The sequence below is a fragment of the Bombus flavifrons genome, chromosome 10, assembly GCF_040668555.2.
Source record: "Bombus flavifrons isolate JBK064 chromosome 10, iyBomFlav1_principal, whole genome shotgun sequence".
Lineage (NCBI taxonomy): Eukaryota > Metazoa > Arthropoda > Insecta > Hymenoptera > Apidae > Bombus > Bombus flavifrons.
Window position 1 is genome coordinate 1,297,222 of NC_138451.1, and position 21,841 is coordinate 1,319,062.

The 21,841-nt window shown below is 37.7% G+C and overlaps 1 long non-coding RNA gene across 5 annotated transcripts; it reads left to right on the forward strand.

Moving 5' to 3' along the window:
• Positions 1–3,994: 3,994 nt before the first annotated feature.
• Positions 3,995–19,788, forward strand: LOC138183816 (uncharacterized). 5 transcript variants are annotated; one of them, XR_011174163.1, is made up of 6 exons: positions 3,995–4,286; positions 4,515–4,661; positions 7,125–7,178; positions 7,387–7,501; positions 7,621–7,768; positions 11,815–12,617. It is a non-coding gene; the product is annotated as an uncharacterized LOC138183816 (long non-coding RNA). The 5 variants fall into 5 exon arrangements; XR_011174162.1 differs by lacking the exons at positions 7,621–7,768; positions 11,815–12,617 and adding an exon at positions 19,373–19,788; XR_011174165.1 differs by lacking the exons at positions 7,621–7,768; positions 11,815–12,617 and adding an exon at positions 8,320–8,444.
• The last annotated feature ends 2,053 nt before the right edge of the window (positions 19,789–21,841 follow it).

Consider the following 21,841-nt stretch of genomic DNA (forward strand, 5'->3'; position numbering starts at 1 on the left):
AACACCGTATAAATTTGGACATTAGTTTAGAAAATGAAAATCATCGAAATATAGATAGAAGCGACTTGCTTAATGAAATAAAAATATTTTGTGGCATATACAATAAAAATTTGTTGTATATAACACCAAAGCAATGTTCGAATATGATACATAAAATTAAGGATTTATTTTCCAATTTTATGATACTTTAAGAATATTACTAATTATTCCAATCGCTTCTGCAGGGCGTACTTTCTCTAGATTAAAATTTATTAAAAATTATATACATACTACCATGTTTCAGGGAAGACTATCTAATCGATTATTTAATTTGAATAAGTTATGTGAAAATTGAAATTACGAAAATATAATTATTGATTTTGCATGAAACAAAGCGAGAATAACAAACTTTATGAAATAATTGTACTTCGCTAAGTTTCAAAATAGAAAACATTTCAGATACAGGTATTTTCGTTAATATGTACTCAATCATTAAGTCATTATTTTGTTATTGTTATTACTAAAAACTTTCTAATTAGAATAGGAATAAATTTTCGTAAAAGAAAGTTATGAGCTACAGAGGTACATGTTTTTTCTGTTTCTAATTTGTAATACTATACATGTGTATAATAATATTATTTTGTCACAGTGAGACTTGTTCCGCGCTCCGCAGTTTCTAGCAGCGGCCGCGCCGCGCCGGCGCTGTGTACTGGTGGTCCGAGGAGATCGCTCGTCTCCGCGAGGCGTGTATCCACGCTCGGCGCCAATACACCAGATCCCGCCGTAAACGGCGGGAGGACGAAGGCACGGTGGCTCGTCTGTACGAGGCCTACCGCGAAGCGCGGAGGCCCCTGCAACGAGCCATCAAGGAGGCGAAGAGGCGGGCCTGGGACGAGCTTCTGGCCAGCCTCGACTCTGATCCCTGGGGGCGCCCTTACAAGATGGTATTGAACAAACTCCGTCCATGGGCGCCTCCCTTAACGGAGAGCATGGACCATCGGTTCCTGGAAGAGGTCGTCGGCACCCTATTTCCGGGAGCAGCGAACGAGGGAGTTGGCACCTTTACCGAAGAGGAGGAGCAGGAGTCTCAACCGCTGGAAGAAGAACCACGGGTCACTGCGGGAAGTTGGAGCCCGGAATTGAGGGTCACCGAGGAAGAACTGGACGGGGCCGTCGAGAGGATCCGAGCGCGGAAAGCTCCAGGTACTGATGGAGTCCCGGCCCGCCTGTGGAGGGACGTCGCCGGGGTCTTGGCCCCGAAACTAATGCGTCTGTTCGAAGGATGCCTGTCTCGCCGCGATTTCCCCACTTCGTGGAAGGAGGGGCGAATGGTCCTGCTGCCGAAGCCGGGGCGCTCTCCGGACTCGCCTTCCGCCTTCCGGCCGGTGTGCTTTTTGGACGAGGCGGGCAAGCTGCTGGAGAGAGTGGTAGCTGCTCGCCTAGAGTCGCATTTGTCCCGGAGCGTGCCCGGGTTGCACGATGGTCAGTTCGGTTTCCGGAGGGGCGGTCTACGACCGACGCTGTCGCCCGTGTCCGCTCCCTTGTCGAGGGGGCCGAGCGGCGTGGTTACGTGGCGTTGGCCGTGTCGCTGGACGTAGTCAACGCCTTCAACAGCATCCCGTGGGACAGAATATGCCGGGCCCTCAAATTTCATCGGGTACCCGCGTATCTGCGGGATGTGGTCCGGGCGTTCCTCCGGGAGTATCGTCTACACCGTCCGGGGCGGAGGGGTGACCGGGAGGGCTGTACACCGCGGGGACCCGCAAGGTTCGGTGTTGGGCCCGTTGCTGTGGAACATCGCGTACGACGCGGTGCTTCGGACGCCGATGCCTCCGAACTCGGCACTGGCGTGCTACGCCGATGACACGTTGGTGCTGGTCTGGGGCACGGCATGGGGTAGAACCGTCCGCCTGGCGGAGCTGGCGGTGGCATGCGTGGTCGCCGAAATCAAGCGATTGGGACTGAGGGTGTCCCCTGAGAAGTCCGAGGCAATGTGGTTTTGCCGCAAGGCCGATCACGGGACGCCTCCAGCGGGTTACCGCCTGAGGTTGGAAGGGACTGAGATCGGGGTCGGAACCAGCATGAAGTATCTGGGCCTGACCCTCGACAGCCACTGGATCTTCGGCGCTCACTTCGAGCGCCTGACGCCATCTGTTGAGGCGACGGCTCACGCCTTAGGACGTCTGCTGCCTCGGCTGGGCGGGCCCGACGTCGGAGTGCGCCGGCTGTACGCCAGCGTGGTGCGATCGAGGCTCCTCTACGGGGTTCCGGTCTGGGCGGAGGACCTGATGACCAATCGTCGCAGTCTCCTAGTGGTCAGGAGGCTGCAAAGGACGGTGGCCATCAGGGTAGTGAGGGGCTTCCGCACCATTTCGGCGGCGGCAGCGGCGGTGCTCGCCGGGTTTCCCCCGTTCGAATTGCAGGCCCTGAGGTGCCGTGAGATTTATCTCCACACTCGGTGTCTGTCGGACGGGGCGGGCCCGGTGGGCGCCGACGTCAGGGTTCGGGCTCGGCGAGCTTTGCTCGACAGATGACGCTCCAGCTTCGACACGAGAGCGGGTGCGCCGGGGATAAGGGTCCTCGGGGCCGTCCTTCCAAACTGGGACTTTTGGTTGGACGGCGGTGGGCCTCCCCTGATCTACAGGGTGACGCAGGTGCTCACCGGACACGGTTGCTTCGGTGAGTATTTGCACCGAATCGGGAAGGAGGCGACCGCGCGCTGCCACCACTGCGATGCGAGCGTGGATTCGGCGCAGCACACGCTGGAATACTGTCCGGCGTGGGCGCGGCCGCGCCACGACCTCATCGTGGAAATCGGTTGGGATCTTTCGCCGCCGGCGATCCTCAAGGCATTGTTGATAAGCGAGAGAAGGAGGAGGGGCGTGACCTCCTTTTGTGAACAAGTCATGCTTCGAAAAGAGGTTGCGGAGAGGGTGAGGGTGCAGTACTCTCACCCTGAGAGGACCGACCGGCGAGGGCGCGGCTGAGGTTATGGACGCGCTTCGGTGAGATGCACTAGGTCCGCCGCGTCCCCCGGTGGGGTGCAAACTTAGGCGCTGGCAGCTCAGCGCCCCGGGGCCGCAGAGCAGCCCAGTAGGGGAACCGGACTGCCTGGCACGGTGGCCCCGGCGAAGAGGCGCGGTGTGACGTGGCCGCACATCGCTCCATTAGGTGAGGTACTGAGCGCGGGGGGGGGGCGGTGTATCGCTTACACCGAATCCCGGGCCCCTCTCGATCGCAGCCGGGACGGTCATCGTGGAGGTTTTAGTCGGTTGGAGTCCGGCACTACCACGCCGCTTTTCCCCAGAAGAGACCTGGTGTCCGTGCGGATTTCCTCCACGTCAATAAAAAAAAAAATAGTTTCTAGCTGCGGCTGTGTTTTTAAAAATAAGATTTTGTTTACAAAAACTGTTTCTTATGAGACTAGAAACATTCTCGAGGACTTAAGGTTCTAAACAAATCTTCTCCTTTCTTATTGAATGTCAGAGATAGGGATACCTGACACGAAATATCAAGGCCTAATATCGACAGTCAATAAGGAATAATGAATAAAATTTTATCAGCTATTAAATTTTCATACCTTATTCATTTTTCTTCCTTTAGGAAAGAGAATTATTCTTTCGTTTTTATTCAAAATTATTGTTTGCAATTGATTTTAGAGAAAAACTTTCCATTAGTCTATTTGCAATAAAAAGATCCTTCCCTTATGAATCTTATGAATCGATTTGCAATTGACAACTAAATTGTAATAAAAGAACATAATGAACGATAAAAACCAAATTCGTAATCTAAAATATTGTATAGCTGTTACGTATTTTGAATGTAGGTACACACACACATGTAATATATTTTGCATATGCACATATTTATATATTTCATTTTACATACATTTACATATTTTAACATATTATATACACATAAAATTTCGCACTATAATAATCGTTATTTATAGTAATCGATATTAAAACAGTTATTAAATATTTGTTTAATTAATCCTAAAATTGAAGTATAGCGTATCATCATAGAGTTCAGTACTGTTTAATCTGTTGAGATAAATGTCATGTTGGTATGATCATTAGTTCCTACATGTGAAGTTGGTACGACTTCTAACGACGCTCTATTGTTTTAGATTCCGCCACGTGTTAATTATCTGAGAGTATCCGGTGTGTTCATGGGGTTGTACATGATGGTGAAATACAGAATATAAAAAATGAATCTGTGTGAATCAATTAAATATCGAACTCCAAAACCTATTTAATAACAGGGGTGGTGCAGTAACCGAAATAGGAATTATCCTACATGCAAAAGTAAGTCGTAATAACAAACACTGTTTTCTTCTTTTATGTTTTTTGTATTTTCACTACATTTTTGATTTTCATATACATAACCGTCTTTCATTTAATGAATTTAATTTCTCAAGAATTTTTCATACAAATTTGAATAATAACTGCTATTTTTGATGTCTTATTTCAACCTTTGTCCTTGTTTGGGCTACTGTATCGCTGATTTCTTTTTAATGTTTGCATTGTTCACAGGCTGTAATAATTTTGTGTGAGTAATTTAGAAATATATGAGGTCTTATAAATCAAATAATTTGATGTAGGAAATTCTTAATTTTCATAAAACAGTTCTGAACTGCTATGACTGCGTGGAAACGAAGAAGTTCGGAAATAAAATATAGAGTAAGTAAACCTCTTCGCAATCGTATGTTGAGAGTATTTCATTTCACATTAAATACATGTTTCAATTCTCCTTTTGTATGATCTTCTTGTAAACTAATCATGTTTCTTCTAATATAAGTTGTTCTTTGTACTTTTATTTCACTTATCTGATTGGTCACAATTTTTTTAAGAATACATTTTTATAAACTTCTTCTTTGTTAAAGTTATTTTTTCTTTTTTAATTTGTCTTTTATTACAGACTGTCATATTTCAATAAGAAAAATTCTATTTATTTAATATTATTTATGTTTATTTCTACATAAAATTATTTGTGGTATATTTATACTTGGGTTAAAAGTTTTTAAATTTGTTGGTTACTGCAAAACAAACATAACAAAGTTTTTGAGTTGTTCTTAGATTATTATATTTTGTGAATTTGTCTGAATTGCTATTCTTCTATGGTAAAATGATCTTAGCTTAATGCTGATTTTGCTTTTTAATAAAATTTATCAGTCCTCATAACTATTTTTATTTGTCAGAAAAGGAAATGACCACCCTATTGGTGTTTTTTAGTGAATTTTGTTGTAAATTCTATCCAATTTATTTTTCTTACACATATTATACATTTTGTTTTCATCTGTTTTGTATTTTATGCTGTTTTCTGCATTCACTGATCGTTCTTGTCTCCCGGCTACTCTAACTTTGATTATCCTTTTAGTTATTAATAGCAGTTTCATATCTAAGTAAGTAGCTTTAATTATTTTTTTCTATATTTTTAGCATATTTATATACTTCGCTATAGGTACATTATTCTATTCTTTCTTTTATCCACAAAGTATTTCTGTTATTTCTTCTATTATTGTTCAGTTTAAATTTATTATTATTTCTGTATCATCGGCTTTATAACTCTATTTGAGTTTATTATGTGTGTATTACTTTTTGCAATGTTTTCTTGTCTAATTATGTGTTCTCCCATGTTTGCCAGTTTTAACATGTAGTTTATGCCTCATTTTATTATTTTGTATTCCAAGACTATTCTTCTTGCTTTTAATCACATAATCTGGGAGTACGTGGCATTTTAGTATGTATAATATTCTTTTTAGGAAATGTGTTTGTGTTTTATCTATTCTTGTTGAGTAGTGGAGAACCCATATTCTTATACCATATACCTATACTGTGTATGATTGACTTTGTCCTTATGTCAGATTACCATTAAAGCATTAATTTCTGTCCACACCATGAATGTTTTCGCTATAATATAAGTTGGGTTATATATTTTCCTTCTTGTACAAAATACCAAAAGTTGCCTTTGCCAAATCAATTTATATATTGATCACTACATGTGAAACAATTGATCGCTAAACTCAAAACTGTTATTTTTCATTCTCATATTCATTTTCATATTCATGAAATAACATTAGAAGATACAAACAATGACCAGAAAGGAGTGATGCCCTGAGACAAAGTTTAATCTATTTATATTCAATTTCATTTTGGGTTCTTCTACTTTATCTCTTATTTACAATCTTTTTATAATATTAGTTTTCCTTCTCTTTTCTTCTTTTAATTTTGTCTGACTCTTCTAGTACCTCACCTCTTTTTGTTTGTTTGCTTCTTCCTTCTGCCCATATTGCTTTGTTCATCTGCTCATTTTCTTTCCTTTTCTCCTATCTTTTTCTATATTCTGGTATCTTTCTATTATAATATAAAATCTCTCTTAATTAATGATAAATTTTTCTTACCTTCTTTAATTTGTCTTTCATATTCCTCATTCCCTTCAACATTATATGTACTTTCTGTAGGATTTAAGGTTTGATTTAAGATCATTCCTTCATTTCCTTTATTGTATAACTTATTTTCTTTGCTCCTACTTGTTGTTTGTTTTTGTCTTCTACCGCTATTTTACACTTTGTAATTTATTTTAGTGACTTTTCTCTTGTGTTTTTTTCTTATTATTATGGTTACCGTTACCCTCTTGAGTTTCCTTTATTTTGCTATAGTTTCCTAATGTCTGTCTTATTTTTTCTTGATTTTTTACTAAATTCACTGTCAGAATTTGTATTTTCTTGTTTTCCTTTTATTACACTCTATATTGTTTCCTTAATGTCAATGGCATGAATTTTGCAATTTGGCCAATTGTGGAAATTTACAATTAAACATGAAAAGCAATTAAATAACTCCAGAAATCAATGTATCTGAAATTTTCTTTCAAACCTTACTTTTCATACCATATTCAAGTGTAATTATGAAATCAATTTTAATTTTTATATCCTTATTTTGCATTATATATCATATATATATATATATATATATATATATATATATATATATATATATATATAATTCTTTGTATTATAATAATATAAGGAAATGACATTTTGATAAATAAGCTAAGGAAAATGATTATTATTTTTGATATTTATATATGAATATATATTATTTTGTCATGAAATTCAATGCACACCTCAATTTAAACAATAAAAGAAAAGGATGTAGAATTTGTCACAAAAGCGGAAATTTTTCACATTTATGCTCCAGGCATGAAACCCATGATATTTTCTCTTCACTTTTTAATTATATTTCCAATTATTTCGATTTTTTTAAATGCCCTTTCACGCATTTTTGCACATGCTATCTTTCCCTTGTTACTATTTCTGTTAGAATGTTAAATTATCTGTTAAAATATTAAATTGCCTGTTAAAATTTAAAAAATTGAAAAAAAAGTCTGTTAAATTTCATTTTTTAGGAAATTTCAAGAGTTCTCGTTGCCAGAAATTTAAGGTGAATGGATTTTGTGATATTCAGGCAAACTGACTCCCGAGTAAGATAAAACTTCATAAATTCTTTCCTATGGTGCTTTGGTAAGTTCGTTTCTTTATTCGCTTTTAATTATGGAATGCATTATACCATTTAAACTCCATAATATACTCCATGTATGCGTTATCTTTTCTATGCGTTATTTAAAATTACAAATGAATAGAATATGTTTCATTTTTGTTTTGTTATATACACATTTGTATCAATGGGATCGTAATTCCTGGGATCATAAGATACCAATATTCTGTCTTGAGTGAACCCAAAAAGAAAACAGTTTACCTCACGACGTTTATGAGGTTGAAATTCTGAAGGTACGTCTTTTTTATCTTTTCTTGTGTTTCTTACAGCTGAGACCTTTGGATTTTAACTCGTAAACAAGTTCGCTTAATATGCGATTTATAAATATTTACATAGAACTGCCCGGTCAATAAGGTTGTTTTCTTCCTGAAAGTACAAACTGGCACGGTCGAAGTACGATTAAATTCTTAGCTCGCGTGCTAACGTCGAAATATCTGCACACGCGAGGTTTTTGAATAATTTCTATCGAATTCATTTTCTTTGAAGATTCTCCATTTATATTTGATAAAATATTACCAACGCTACCGTATAACATGGCTAAGCGCAATGCAAAGATAACTTTTATATTATCATTGTCTGAATTGTATGTATTGGGAGAAAGATTATTTACTTCCATTATTACCTTCTTCCCTAACCAATGCCTCATTTTCTTTCATAAATACAAATTTAATAGGTCGGCAATAAAATGTTGACGAGGGTTCAGGTTTTGACCACAGCACTTAATTATATTCATCTGAAAAGCAAATGCAAACAAAAGCAATTACAAACAAAAGTTCTGTTTTAGATGAACTTTGTGTAAAGTGACTTGGAATCCAGCTTTAACTGGTTTAAAACATGCATGGATTATACTCTTTGCTATTCCAAGGACATTTACAAATTATTATGTCTGTCCTTCTCAAGTTAGAAATTCCCCTTTTTGTGAAAACGCTATTGTAATTATTCGAAAACAGTTTACTTAACATTATTTGGCATCCTTTAGCCTTGTGCCTATTCGTTTCTATACATGACCAACATATTCTTTCTTTTAAACAACAATGTCTTCATATGGATTAATATCTTTATGCGTTTCGCTATCTTCATCTCCAATACATGTACTATACTTGGCATGATGTTTCTTTCCTGATCTTATAAATATTTCTGTGGTGACATCAATTTCCACTTTATCAGCACTGATATGGTTTATAGTGCAATTATCTTTGTTGCCTTCATACTAATCATTGTACTGTTCTGTGCCCGTTTTATTTTCCCATGCAACGTTGTAAGATTGGAAAACCTAGATTTTACAATTATATCAAGCACTTTCTTACTGTGTTTCCCGAGGAGTGTAGCAAGCCCGAACGAAGAATTCAATTCTCTCATTTTCCTGGCGTTCTCTCTTCCGAAACGCCAACTTTCCTTCTGTTTTTTTCGGTAGCTCTCGAAATTGGACGATTATATACTCGTAAGACAGCTGAATGTAAATTTTCCGGACAGCCATAGTATCTATCGATAGCCAATCCCTGAAAAATATCCATTAGGCCACAAAATAAATTTATCTTTCCCATTCCGCTCTCTAAAAGTCGCCAACACAATCCTGTGATTTATTTTAGATGACTTTTGGTATGGATTGGCATTGCCAATTAGTGCAGATTAGAGTTGAAAAATTTCATCCAGTACTCACACTTAATTGCAATTTTGGAACCCAAGCCGCGGTTTCTGGTTCTAGAAGATTGAATTTTTCTTTTGCAATTCTTGCAAATAACACTAGTTGCTATCATCGAAAATGCAGCAACAAAGTTCAAGATATATTAACTAAGTTCACTTGCGAACACTTCATTGTTATCTCTATTTTAGAATTTTTTAGTTGATACGCTTGTTATTCGGTTCAGCAACGTGTATCATTCGAGTTACAGTTGATGTACACGTAGAACGCCATATTAGACCTGACGCAATTTTCGTGAACCCATCTGTTGCTATATACGCACTGCAGCTAGTTCTCATCACGAACGCTGTCGCTATAAGGTTCATTTCATATCAAGCATTCTGTGCGAAGCAACAGTAATGTGTAATGTTGCCAATATTGAATCGCTTCTTTAATAGCAAGGCATTCGAGATAGATTGCTTTCTTCTTTGATTCTGTTTGGTTTCAGGTTTCTCGAGAAGTACGCAACCGGGTGTAACATACCGTTATCTTGGGGTTGTTTTAAAACTCATATATTGCTGGGGCCGGACTTGAACAGAGATGTTCCTTGATCTTCTGAAATGATTTCTCACATTCTTCATTGTAGATGAATTTGACATTTTTTCTTAATAAGTTATGAAGTAGTTCCAGGAGTTTTCAGGCATCTTCTATAAATTTATAATAAAAATTAATTTTCCCCAGTAATTGTCTTACATTCTTTTTTGTTCTTTGGGCGTTCCAATTCGCCCAAGTCAAGAAATGTTCTTTCGGCTTGTAGCCCTTTTTTTCTCTTTCCCAAATCGCTTTCTTCCTTCCTTTAAATTTTTTAATCCTTTTTTTTGTTTTTCTCTTTCTCTAGCTATCTGCACGATAGGCTAATCGTGTCCACACATAGTTTGTTTCTACAATGTTTAATATAAAGAGAATGTCCCGCGAAAGCGAACGAGAACACACGCCCAGCGAAGTGCACTGGCATCGATTCTCTAAACTGTTAGATTCGAACGGACTTGAAGTGACTTGACGACTAGCCAGATAGAAAGGAGCGCGATGTCACCGTTCGACGCTCTCTTAGAGTAGGCCGCGGGACAATCCATGTCCTGGTGACTTCAGCAGTGAGTGTTGGTGAAAGACGCCTTATCAGTGCATGAATATGTAGACTCTAAGTCAGACGACAACGATACGAACTACAATAAGCTAAGTCTATGAAGGGAAGCTAAACGCTACGATTAAATTTTACAGATAACTCACGCTTCATGGACATAATCGGAATAAGTTGCGATACGACGTAAGAGATCATATAATTAATCTAATGAGCAATGCTAGTTAGTTAAACCATCAGTCCTCAACATTTATGCAAATTTCATGTACCCATCTATGCCATATAATACATTGAATCCATCTTTTTCTTAGATTTCGGTGATATAAAGAGTTCATCACAAAATATACGAGCCCGAGCGAAGAATTTTGCATTTTTCATTTTTCCACTGCTACATTTTCTTCATCTCTGCTAAGTGCGCTCCTGGTTTCGAAAGATTTTTTTCATTCGGTCTTTTTTTCCAGCCTGAGTAATTTCTTGTTCGACCTGGCTTTTTGTTCCAAGATGATTGTTACAGTGTTCCCTCTTTTCTTTGTTCTTCTCTTTACTCTTTCCTTTGCTTGGCAGATAGATTTGATTATTTTGGGGGAAAATAGGAATGCTGGAGGCTTTGCATCCTTAGACGTCACTGATAGCTTTCCTATGTCCTTAGATGTGAATAGTAGCGTTTCTACGTCTTATGATAATAGGGCATACTGCACAATGTTGATCGCCTGTTGGTCCGTTGGATCCTCTTGTATTATTCTTTTATTTTATTATTGCTTAGTCCGTGCCTTTCAGCTTTGAACGAACTTTCGGTTTTACATCTCTTACACCTCTTTTCTACTCTATTGTATTGCTCTATCTTGCTTATTCTACCTCTAGAAACTAAAACTAGAAACTACAAATTAGCAACTAATGACTAAAAAACTATTGCAACTTTGGTCTTTAGCCTCCTTGCTGTGCATCTTTCCTGCCGTTTGCCCTTCTCTTCTCTATTATTGCCTTCAGTTCTGTTAAACCTTGTCCAGTCTCATTTAGCGTTTTTCCTATGTCCTTTGGTCCTCCCGTTATTTCACATTCTTCTATTACATGCCTCAGGTCTTCTTTCCTTCTACATAGTCTGCATCTTTTTTCTCTCTCTTCTTTCCAGTATTCCCTTGCTTTGGTCTCGTTTCCGCATTTGAATCTTGCCAGTATTTCTCCGTCCTTCCACTTTATCCTCCCTTCTAAGTACTCTGGTAATTTTTCTTTGGCTATGTTTCTGTAGTGTATATTATACATGGATTCCTTTATCCTTTTTCCCCTCTCTTCTGCTGTCATCCTTTCTTGCTCCTCTCCTGCTTCTATCTGCGTCCCTCCCTTTCTCACCTCTTCTAGTCCCTTCTTTCTCTTTCTTGCTCTTTTCCCTTCATGGCCATGAGGTGGGATGTCGTGATAGGTGCGGAAGGAATACTCAGATGTATTCAACAATAAATATTTATTAACAGTTATTCGATGAGTACACTTGTACTAATCCCCATTTTCCTCATTTTCTCCTCCAGTTTATCTCTGTTTAGTCTGTCGAACGCCGCTCTTAGGTCCGCAAAGCAGGTATATAATTTCCCTCTTTCTTTACCTATGAGGTGGATAGGTCGTGATAGGTACTGAAGGAACATTCGAATATGTTTAACAACCAAGATATTTATTCACACTTATGAGGTCATCGTCCGTGATGGTGCCCGCAAGAAAATACCCTTGATTTTCAACAATAACGTTTATTAGACTCTTAACAATTAACAACAAATAACGTTTAACTACGGTTAACGTTTAACAACAATTAATAACAAGCAACGATTAAAACTGAACTCTCAAGAGTAGACGACTCGTTTCTCTAATTGTGTTTGCTTCTCTTAACCTTTCGCATTTCGCGGCTCGGGACAGAATGAATCTTTTTGGTTCAAAACCGAACAGATTTTTTCCTTTGTTGCCCCTCGATATCCCCACTACGTGCGCGTTTATTAGAAGTCCGCGACGGTTGCCGCGTATGCATTCTACCGAATATCGAGTAGGGATATCGATGGTACATTAGGCCTGTCGGCCTTACGCTTTGAAGGTATAGCGCTTTGTGCCGCGAAGCCGTTGGAAATTTTCCTGGTCGAGTGCCGCCATATCTAGCTGCTTGTCTATGATGTGGTTTATCACATAAACCGTATCGGTCACTTCTCTTCCTTTTCTGAATCCGAATTGGCTCTCTTCCAGCTTCTTTTCAATCTCTGCCTTCAGTCGTTCGTGCAGTATCCCTGCATAGATCTTGTATGCTGTATCCATTAGTGTTACTCCTCTGTAACTCTTCGCTACTATCTTGTCCCCCTTCTTATAACGCCTCCCCCACTTCCTTCGGTGCGTACCTCCATACCTCAGTTTCTAACCCGTCTTCCCCCGTTGCTTTCTTTTCCTTCAAATTTCTTAGCTGGTATATCACCTCTTCCTTCTTTATATTATCTTCTCTCTCCTCCGTTATTTTCTCTTCCTCTCTATGCCCTCCCCCGTTTTTCTGCCCTCTTTATGCTCTGTCCGTTCTAAAATTTCCATGAAGTGATTTTTCTACTCTTCTTCGCTTATATCCTCATCTATACCTTCTCTACTTCTTCTGTATTTATTTATGTATTTCCACGCTTTTTATTCTGTTTTGATCTTCTTTATTTTCTACATTTCTTCTTCGTGTCTTTCCCTTCTTTGTTTACACCACTGCTTGAATGCCTTTTTTCCCTCTGTGAGCGCTTCTCTGCTGCATTTTCCTTTCATAAACTTTGTCATCTTCCTTCTCATCTCTCTTTTCCTTTCTTTCCACTCCTTGTCGTACCACACGTTCTCTGCCATGCCCCATTTCCTTATCTTCACTTTCTTCTTTGGCATTGCTTCGTTTATCTTCTTTTTGGTTTCAGTCCACATTTCCTCTACTGTTCTTCCCTTGCAGGTCCAGTCTTTACATTCCTCCAGGTATTTTTCCACACTTTAGTTTGTTCATTTCCTTTTCTCCTCCTTTTCTTCTTTCTTTTCCTCACTTTTTGTAATTCCGGCCCCCTATTTCTCTGTTCTTTTCTTTTGTTCTTCTATGACTCTGTTCTTTTTCCTGCTTTCATGTCGATTATTTCTTCTGTCGCCTCCTGATTTGCAATCACATAATCTATTACTGAATTTCTTCTCTCCCCGATATATGTTCACACCTCCCCTTCTTTATCTCTTCCATTGATTATCATCTAGCCTCTCTCTTCCAGGTACTTTAACAGAGTTGCATGCCCAAGTAATTTTCTAGCACTGTTCAATCATTGATCCACGTAGGGCAGTGGTACAACGCATGCTCCGCATCATTTTCTTCAGCATTACAATCTCAGCATCTTGAGTGGACTTCCTTATTAATCGTCTTACGATATACGTTAAATATTCCATGTCCACTCAAGATCTGCATGGTAAAGTCTTCAATATTCCTTCTGTACTTCTTAAAAATACAAGCGTAATTTATAAGTCTCCTTGTCCAATTATCCTCCCTATAATAACTCCATTTTTCTCTCCACTTTTTCTCCATACGTTCTTCCACTTTCTTAATCCTTTCTATAAAAATTGAGGCGGCTCCTGACCTAGAACTGGTGTTATATCGCTCCTGTTGTTCTACCCTTCTTATCTCATAGTTTTCCGCCCGCAGCTCTGTTTTAAAATATATCGACATAGTGCCCGTGAGCATACACAGTGCTGACACATGTTGCTTGCTGTCTCCCGGTTCCAGTAATTCTGTTGTCGTTATTTTTAAGGATCAAACTATATTATGTTTTGTTTCTTTCGTCGTGAGTTGCTTGTTGTTTTCTTGGTAGTTTTGTATTTTTATTTTGTTTACCCAGAGTTTGTAAATAAAGCCCCCCGGGACCTTGTTTACTTCTGTGATCACGAATCTTCGTGTAGTAATTAAGGCCATGCCAAGTCGTAAACACGAACAAAGTAGCAGCGTACGACGGAACACATTCAGTCAATGCTCGGTCTCTTCAGTACGATACTTGACAGAAATTCCAATTCGATTTTCTTGCACATGAGGCTTCGGATGAACGAATCTTATCTCTTTCGGCGGCTTGTACTACAATTTTTTGGATACCCTGTGTGATGCAGAAGTTACCTGTAAGATCACATATCAGCACATTGGATAGTTTTTTTCTGTAAGTTCCAACACAATGTGTGCAACTTTTAAAAATATTTGCTTCATAGAAACATTGATCGAAGGGAATAATAGTCTCATTTTCTCGGATATTTTACACAAGCTCTGTGTTATACATGTTACACGTAACATGTTAGGATAAAATAATTTTAAACTTCTTCCAGCTTCCAACATATACGAAATCGAATTAGTTACGAACAATAGTTCGCAGCAAGTGCACATTAAAAATAACACATTTTTGGGGGGAATTCACAAATCGTGTAACGGTCGCATGATTTTGTTTCCTTTGCAATTCTTTATAAACAAATGAATGAGGCGTTGAAGATTGCTCTTTCACATAATGTTTAACCATCACGTTTATTTATGCAACATCCGACTTTATCCAACGATTATTGCATCAATTCAAATCCAAATATATCTTCCTCTAGCGTTGACCTGCTAAGAATATTTTTATTTGCATATTGTTTCAAAAAATTTACCAATATCACGTTATTTAAACACCTATGGACCATTACCATTACTTCGCATAAATCAGTATAAACGTTATTTTGAAATACTATTATATCATGTGCCACTACATAAGTCTTCTGATTTTGCTTCAGCATTTCAGTTGTACACAGCAGTATTGATGTGCTGCTTTAATCGGGATTTTAGTTCACATGGAACCTAAATCACAAGATTAATAAAAAAAGAAAAATGTTACTTGCTTCCGGATACGACGAAATAAACCACTACTTTTATGGCGTTTACGGCCCCAAATTGGAAAATGTGGACGAATTTTGGATCTATGTTATTATCGTTTTTGGCTGAACTTTGCTTTAGGGCAAAATCAAGAATTAATCACTATTTTGCAATCTATCAGTTTTCAAAACGGGGAATTCGAAAATCCTAGTTTTTCGTTTTGGGATCCAGTGGTACAGAGTAACATTTATGTAAAATTTGTGTGGTATTTTACACTTTATTTTAGCAATAAATTGGATTCTGGATCTTTCAATGAGTACAATTTATGGAGCCACTGATTGCGCATGGATGGTAATCATTTTGACCTATTGAGTCAAACGTGGTTGATTACATGTATTTTGTATACATGTATTTGGTTACATGTATTTAGTTTTTCATTCTGACGTTTTTGATTCTATCTAGTAATATCTTCTAGTTACTCCTTTTTGTAACTAGCCGTCAGCATATAGATGGCGAGCGAGAACTCACGTTGTCATTTTCAACAATTTTCCGGTTGCCGCTAGACGGCCAATTATGTTAGTACGAACTAATTTTTTGCGAATATAATATACTCAATGTAACATGTACGCATACTCAAGAAATAGAATTCAATTAGAGACCAGCTAAGGAAGGGGACAAAGATGAGAATTGTGCGAATTTTTATGGCGACGTCAACTCATTGGACGATATAATCGACATAAGCCCATTTGGCGCCAAAGAGAAATGTAAAATATTCTGAACATGCTTTGCTTTGCATAGTCATATGGTATGAAATATTGGATTCCGCAATTTCAAACTTGGATTTGTGGATTCCACACATTTAAAACTACAAGACTGCAGATAAAAAGTCAATGATTTTTAGTTCCCTACAGTAAAGTTCAATCCCATTTTTTAATACAATTGCCAATTCTAATGCATAACTGACAGAACAAGATCGCTACTTTGGAGTATGTGGCTATAAGCAATATATTAAACTTTAATATTATATCCAAAATAAAATGTTTAACTCAGTAATGAAAAATATATAAAATAGCACGATATTGATCGAAGGGCTGCTCTGAAAAGATATAGGTTTGCTTTATCTCTAAGAGTCCAGGATTGCACGTTATTATTTTGTGATAGACACTCTTGAGTTTGCAATCCTTCAATCATCCGCCTATACTAAGTGTACAATAACGATTATTCTATTTCCTAAAATAATATCAATTACTCATTCACGTATTATTTTCATAATACATTACGCATGCTATTTTTATAATTAATTTGTTATTACTTCACGCAACCGTTTGCGCCCACCTTGCAGCGGTCGGTGAGAACTTTAATCCACACTTAAACCTAATAAATGTTGATATTCTCTTTTTATTGAGCTTGTATATAAGTTATAGTAGATAAGTTATAGCAGGCATATGCTGCAGCATCGTATATGTAGTTATCGTTATCGTATATGTTGTGCCATTATTTTAAGCCTTTGCTCGCCTTACTCTCGTCTATAAACGAAAGGTAACCTGCAACTAATACTGACGCATTGCCAAATACGCATAACTGTAGTCAAATATACTTTGTAGCGATACCGACATTCTTTACGAATATCTCAAGAACTAAGGCCGATCCCCGGTTATAGAGTCAGGCCCAAAAATTTTCGGACACTAGCACAACTTTGATTTCTCTGCCCTGTACTTGAAATAAATACGAAAAAAACAACAGAAACATTTTGCAGTATACTGAACTATAATATATTGTATAGGTCTCGAAGTAAAAAACTTTTGATTTAAAACAAAGCGTTTTTTAAATATAAGAAGTGTTGAAAAATGTGAATTTTGGTGTTATAAAAATATCTGAACACCTTATAAATTAATGTTAGAAAAACTAATATGGCAATACTATTTTTCATAAAAGTCCAATATTTTGTCCGATACCCCTTTTGTTCAATAATGTGTTAGTAGACGATCTTCCAGATGTTGAAGATTATTTTTTATTAATAATCGATGCTGTAATTTATTTCTCTATTAAATGAAATTCTGAATGAAATGATTCTCTATTAAATTTCTTCAGTGTTTATTGTTATATTTTTGTATGATTGTATTTTTTTACTAATCGTGCTACCTAGTTTATTCCATAGGGCGGTCGTGCTTCTCTGAAACACTCGTTATCTTAGTTTGATATCTTAAATCTGTAATTGCATTGGAGTATTCCCGTAAATTTTGAATTCACTTTCCTTCGATCTCGATAACATGTTTCAAAATCATCGAAATTGCAGAGAATGGAACGTTTCTTCAAGTTCGCTGTTCATTTTATTTCACGAATTGTAATTAATGGATTGCGCTTTATTTCGCGAACGATACGAATATCTTGCCGCAGCGTCGTTTTGCGTTTTCTACCCGCTCTTGGCACATCTTCAGCGAAACATCTCTCTTTGACTGAATCACACGGCTTTCTTTTTATTTTAAGCTAGAAAAATTTACCGAATGTCCAGCTGGACAAATTGTAAACTACAAATTATTTATTATTTACTATTGCTTAGTCCGCGCCCTTCGGCTTTGGACAAACTTTCGGATTTACATCCCTTATACTTAGTTCGCTTCTTATATATCTACCTCCCCTCTTATCCATTCTATTATATTGCATTCCCTTAATTATTCTATCTCCAAAAACTAAAAAACTGGAAAAAACTAAAAATTAATGACTAAAAAACTATTGCAACTTTGCGCTTTTGCCTCCTTGCTATGCCTCCTTCTTGTCGTTCCGCCCCGTCTTGTATTGCCCTTCTCCTCTTTATTATTGCTTTTAGTTCTGTTAGTCCTTCTCCAGTCTCATTTAGTGCTTTTTCTATGTCCTTTGGTCCTCCCGTTATTTCACATTCTTCTATTACGTGTTTCAGGTCTTCTTCTTTCCTTTTACATAGTTTGCACCTTTTTTCTCCCTCTTCTTTTCAGTATTCCTTTGCTTTGGTCTCGTTTCCACATCTGAATCTTGCTAATATTCTTCTGTCCTTCCACTTCATCCCTTCTAAGTACTTTGGTAACTCTTCTTTGGCGATTTTTCTGTAATGTATGTTATATTTGGATTTCCTTATCCTTTTCCCCCTCTCTTCTACTTCTCTCTTTCTTCTTTCTTCTATAACTTGGTCTGCTGTCATCCTTTCTTACTCTTCTCTTGCTTCCATTTGTGTCCCTCCATTTCTCACTTCTTCTACTCCCTTCTTTCTCTTTCTTGCTCTTTTCTCTTCTTGGCCATTTCCCCAGTTGCTCCCTCTTTTCTTTATGCACTCTTTTACTAGTTCCTTTTTTGATTCTAAGGCTTTCTCTTCATACCTTGCTGCTCTTTTTAATGCTTTTTCTTTGATTTATGTTAACTTGCATTCTTCTACCAACATATAATTAGGTGTTGTCATATCTAAACCTAAGATCCATTTCACATATCTTCTTTGTATTCTATCCAGTCTTTCTTCCATATTCCAGCCCCATACCAAACCGAAAGTCCTCAAACTACAAATTAAATAATAAAAAAAAAGCATCTTTCTGACTCCCATTTTCAAGAGCTTAAATTTTCCAGGCATTGCAGACAAGGAATATCCTTTTTTTCTTCGCTGACAGATCCTCAATCTCTATAGTTCTCTTAGTTCTCTACTTCTTACCATAACCAATCAAATATTGCCGTTATTATTCCATGTTAGATTATAAATACCGATGAAAGTAGCGCAAGTGTTCTGATATATTTAAAAAAACAGTTTCACAATAAATATTGCAATAGTTCTTTACAAAAAAACCAAGAATTATGCAATCGTTGACTTATCTTCCGACGATGGAACTCGTTCTTTCTACATTTCTGACTTTACGAGTATGAGAATTTTTTTCCAAAACAAATGAAGTATATAGTATCGCTCAATTACTGATTACATTGATATAAACTATCTTACACTTTTATTTGCGATATTTTATACATAAAAATATTTCTCGCATCGTATCGTACAATTTTAAATTACTCTCAGTGTTATAAATAATTCTGTATGATAGTTATGTTATTATTTCATTCTATCTGGTTGTAATTAATTGTAAATGATTCTCATATTTAAAAGCACTGGTACAACAGATGATGTGTAGAGGTTGTGTTGCTTTAAACAAGAGACATCCTACTTTTTTACATTGGTTACTTGTATTTTCCATTTTTTCCAGTAATATTATTATTATTCGTTATAGTGCAATTTGACACTACATTTGATACAGACTACATCATGACGCATGTTAAGGACTTCAAGGGGAAATGTTAATATGCTCTACAAGGGGAAATGTTACATATATTTTATAAATTATATATATTATGCTAAACGTACTAGGAAAATCGCTGTCATATGTTGTAGAATATTATATGATTAATATTGTATGAAATTTATGGAGGGAAACCTAATAGAATCTTGTTATATCTCTTATTAATTGCTATTGACGTGTTTTGATGGCAGAGTAATAAAGTACAAGTCTACTCAATATTTTATTGTTTTATTCCTTAATGAATTTTGGAAATAAGTCTTCCTTCATTTGTTAGTAGAAATGGAAAGATAACAGTATAATTGCTTAGAAGTTCTACGAAATATAACACAAGCAAGAGCAGAGAGCAATCGTTTTGCCAATAATTTATTTGCTAAAACAGTAGATCTTGTGATAAACCGTTCAACATATTTTGCAGCGATATAAACATTTGCAACACAGCAACGTTAGATATCATTCACGTCTCAACGTAAAGAACAATGTATAGAATTCATAAAGATACGTGCACAGTATACAATGCAGAAAACACTAAAGAAAAATTGTACTTAGCGATGAAAAGGCAATCCGTCTAGATGGACGGAATTGTAGAATATACAAGAAGTTACTAGGCAACAATGTACTATATATTATGTTGTAATTTGTCGTATATCAACATATGTTGGAAAATCTATAACAAATCTAAAGATATTGATATTGGTCGAGAACTTTATGCAGATTGGCCAATGACACAGCAACGTGTTTTGAACTTGCAATATCTATTTATACGGTGAGGAATTTGAATAGTTTGAAGAGCTCGTACTCAGAGTAATCAGGCAATAAAAATAAATGGTGCAGTACAAAACGAACATTAGTAAAAGAAAATGAAGAAAACATAAAAGGGAAAAGATTAGAAACGATAAACTTGCGTTTTAAAGTTTAAGACGGAAACGGGAAGAAGAGGCATGTAATATTGTTGGAATACAACGATATTAATCGCGTACAGATGAGGTGATCGATCGATCGGATTCTTCCCTTCGTTGCCCAGCGCTATCCCCACTAGCGTGCGTTCGTTAGGTGTACCGCGGCTGCTAGCGCGTGCATGCTCTTCCGAGAATTCGGCGGAAGAAGTATAAGGATATGAATGGAACATTCGGCACGTCGGTGTCGCGCTTTGACGGCATAGCGCTTTGTATCGCGAAGCTGCTGGAAGGTTCCGTGACACGTGCCGCCACAAAGACATCTACACAGGTCACACTCATTACTGCATAGAGAGTGGGGGTTCAAAATCTTTTCAAGGGCCATGGATCACTTAGTCAGTCTGAGAATAACTAGCCAACTGCCAACATTCATAACGTTTACTTGTATTTTACTATAACTTTGTTTAATAAAAATCATATAGTATTGTTTCAACACAAACATTGTGTCTTCCACAGTTTATTAATCTTAATTCCAAGATTAAATTCTAACAGACATTATATGTGAAATCAGATGACCACGTGAATAGAACACGCGAAGGAAATGAATCCAATTATTGCTGTCACATATACTGTTCGATCACTCGCGGAGAGACGCGATCGCGAGAAAGCACGTCAACGGGAGTCATAAATTCCCGTTACGATTAGATAATCGACGCCATGAACTGATCGATACCCTGATCTCTGTTACGATAATAGGGGTGGTTCAATGAAGTTTAACACTGAATTAACGGGGTTAACATAAATTTGTATATTTAACAATATTTAAAAATAATATAATGGACACGTCATAAATTGTTTAACAATTATAATTAGTTTGATACAGGATTCAACCCGACTTTATTATATCTCTTGATGTATGCGTTTGACTAAGCGATGTATAACGTTTGACTCTTCAGGAGGGACTAATTGCCCTTCGATCTTTTTCTTCGTCTTCTCTGGGGGATGACTCCCAGTACGCTCGGGTCATGCCACCGTTCGCGCCTATGATATTACGTATGCCGCCTTATTTGTGTGGAAAAAATAACGGATCGAAATCGACGTTTCTGGGACTCGCTGCTTGGTGACAACCATGCGCTCGTCGATACATTGTATACCCTCCGTCGACGATCCGTCTGCGACACTGCAGGACCGCGAGCGACGGTTAGAAATACGGCCTATAGTAAGCTTCATGGCGTAACAACATCTTTAAAGCTCAATGTTGAACCAACGCGTGCCTTTTGATTGCATTCTCCCATATCTCTTTTATCATCTACGCTCTTGTAACGTCAATTCACATCAGAGACCAGGCCACACGCCGCGGACAGGATAGCACCCAAATGTCTGCACATCCTTGGCGCGTAGCCTCTATACTCTTAAGTACCCACCAGGGGTCTTGGAATTTTCATAGTTAAGGTCCTTCGGACCAAGCGAGTATCTCTTGTCTTAGGTTTCCTTTTACGTTTATTGT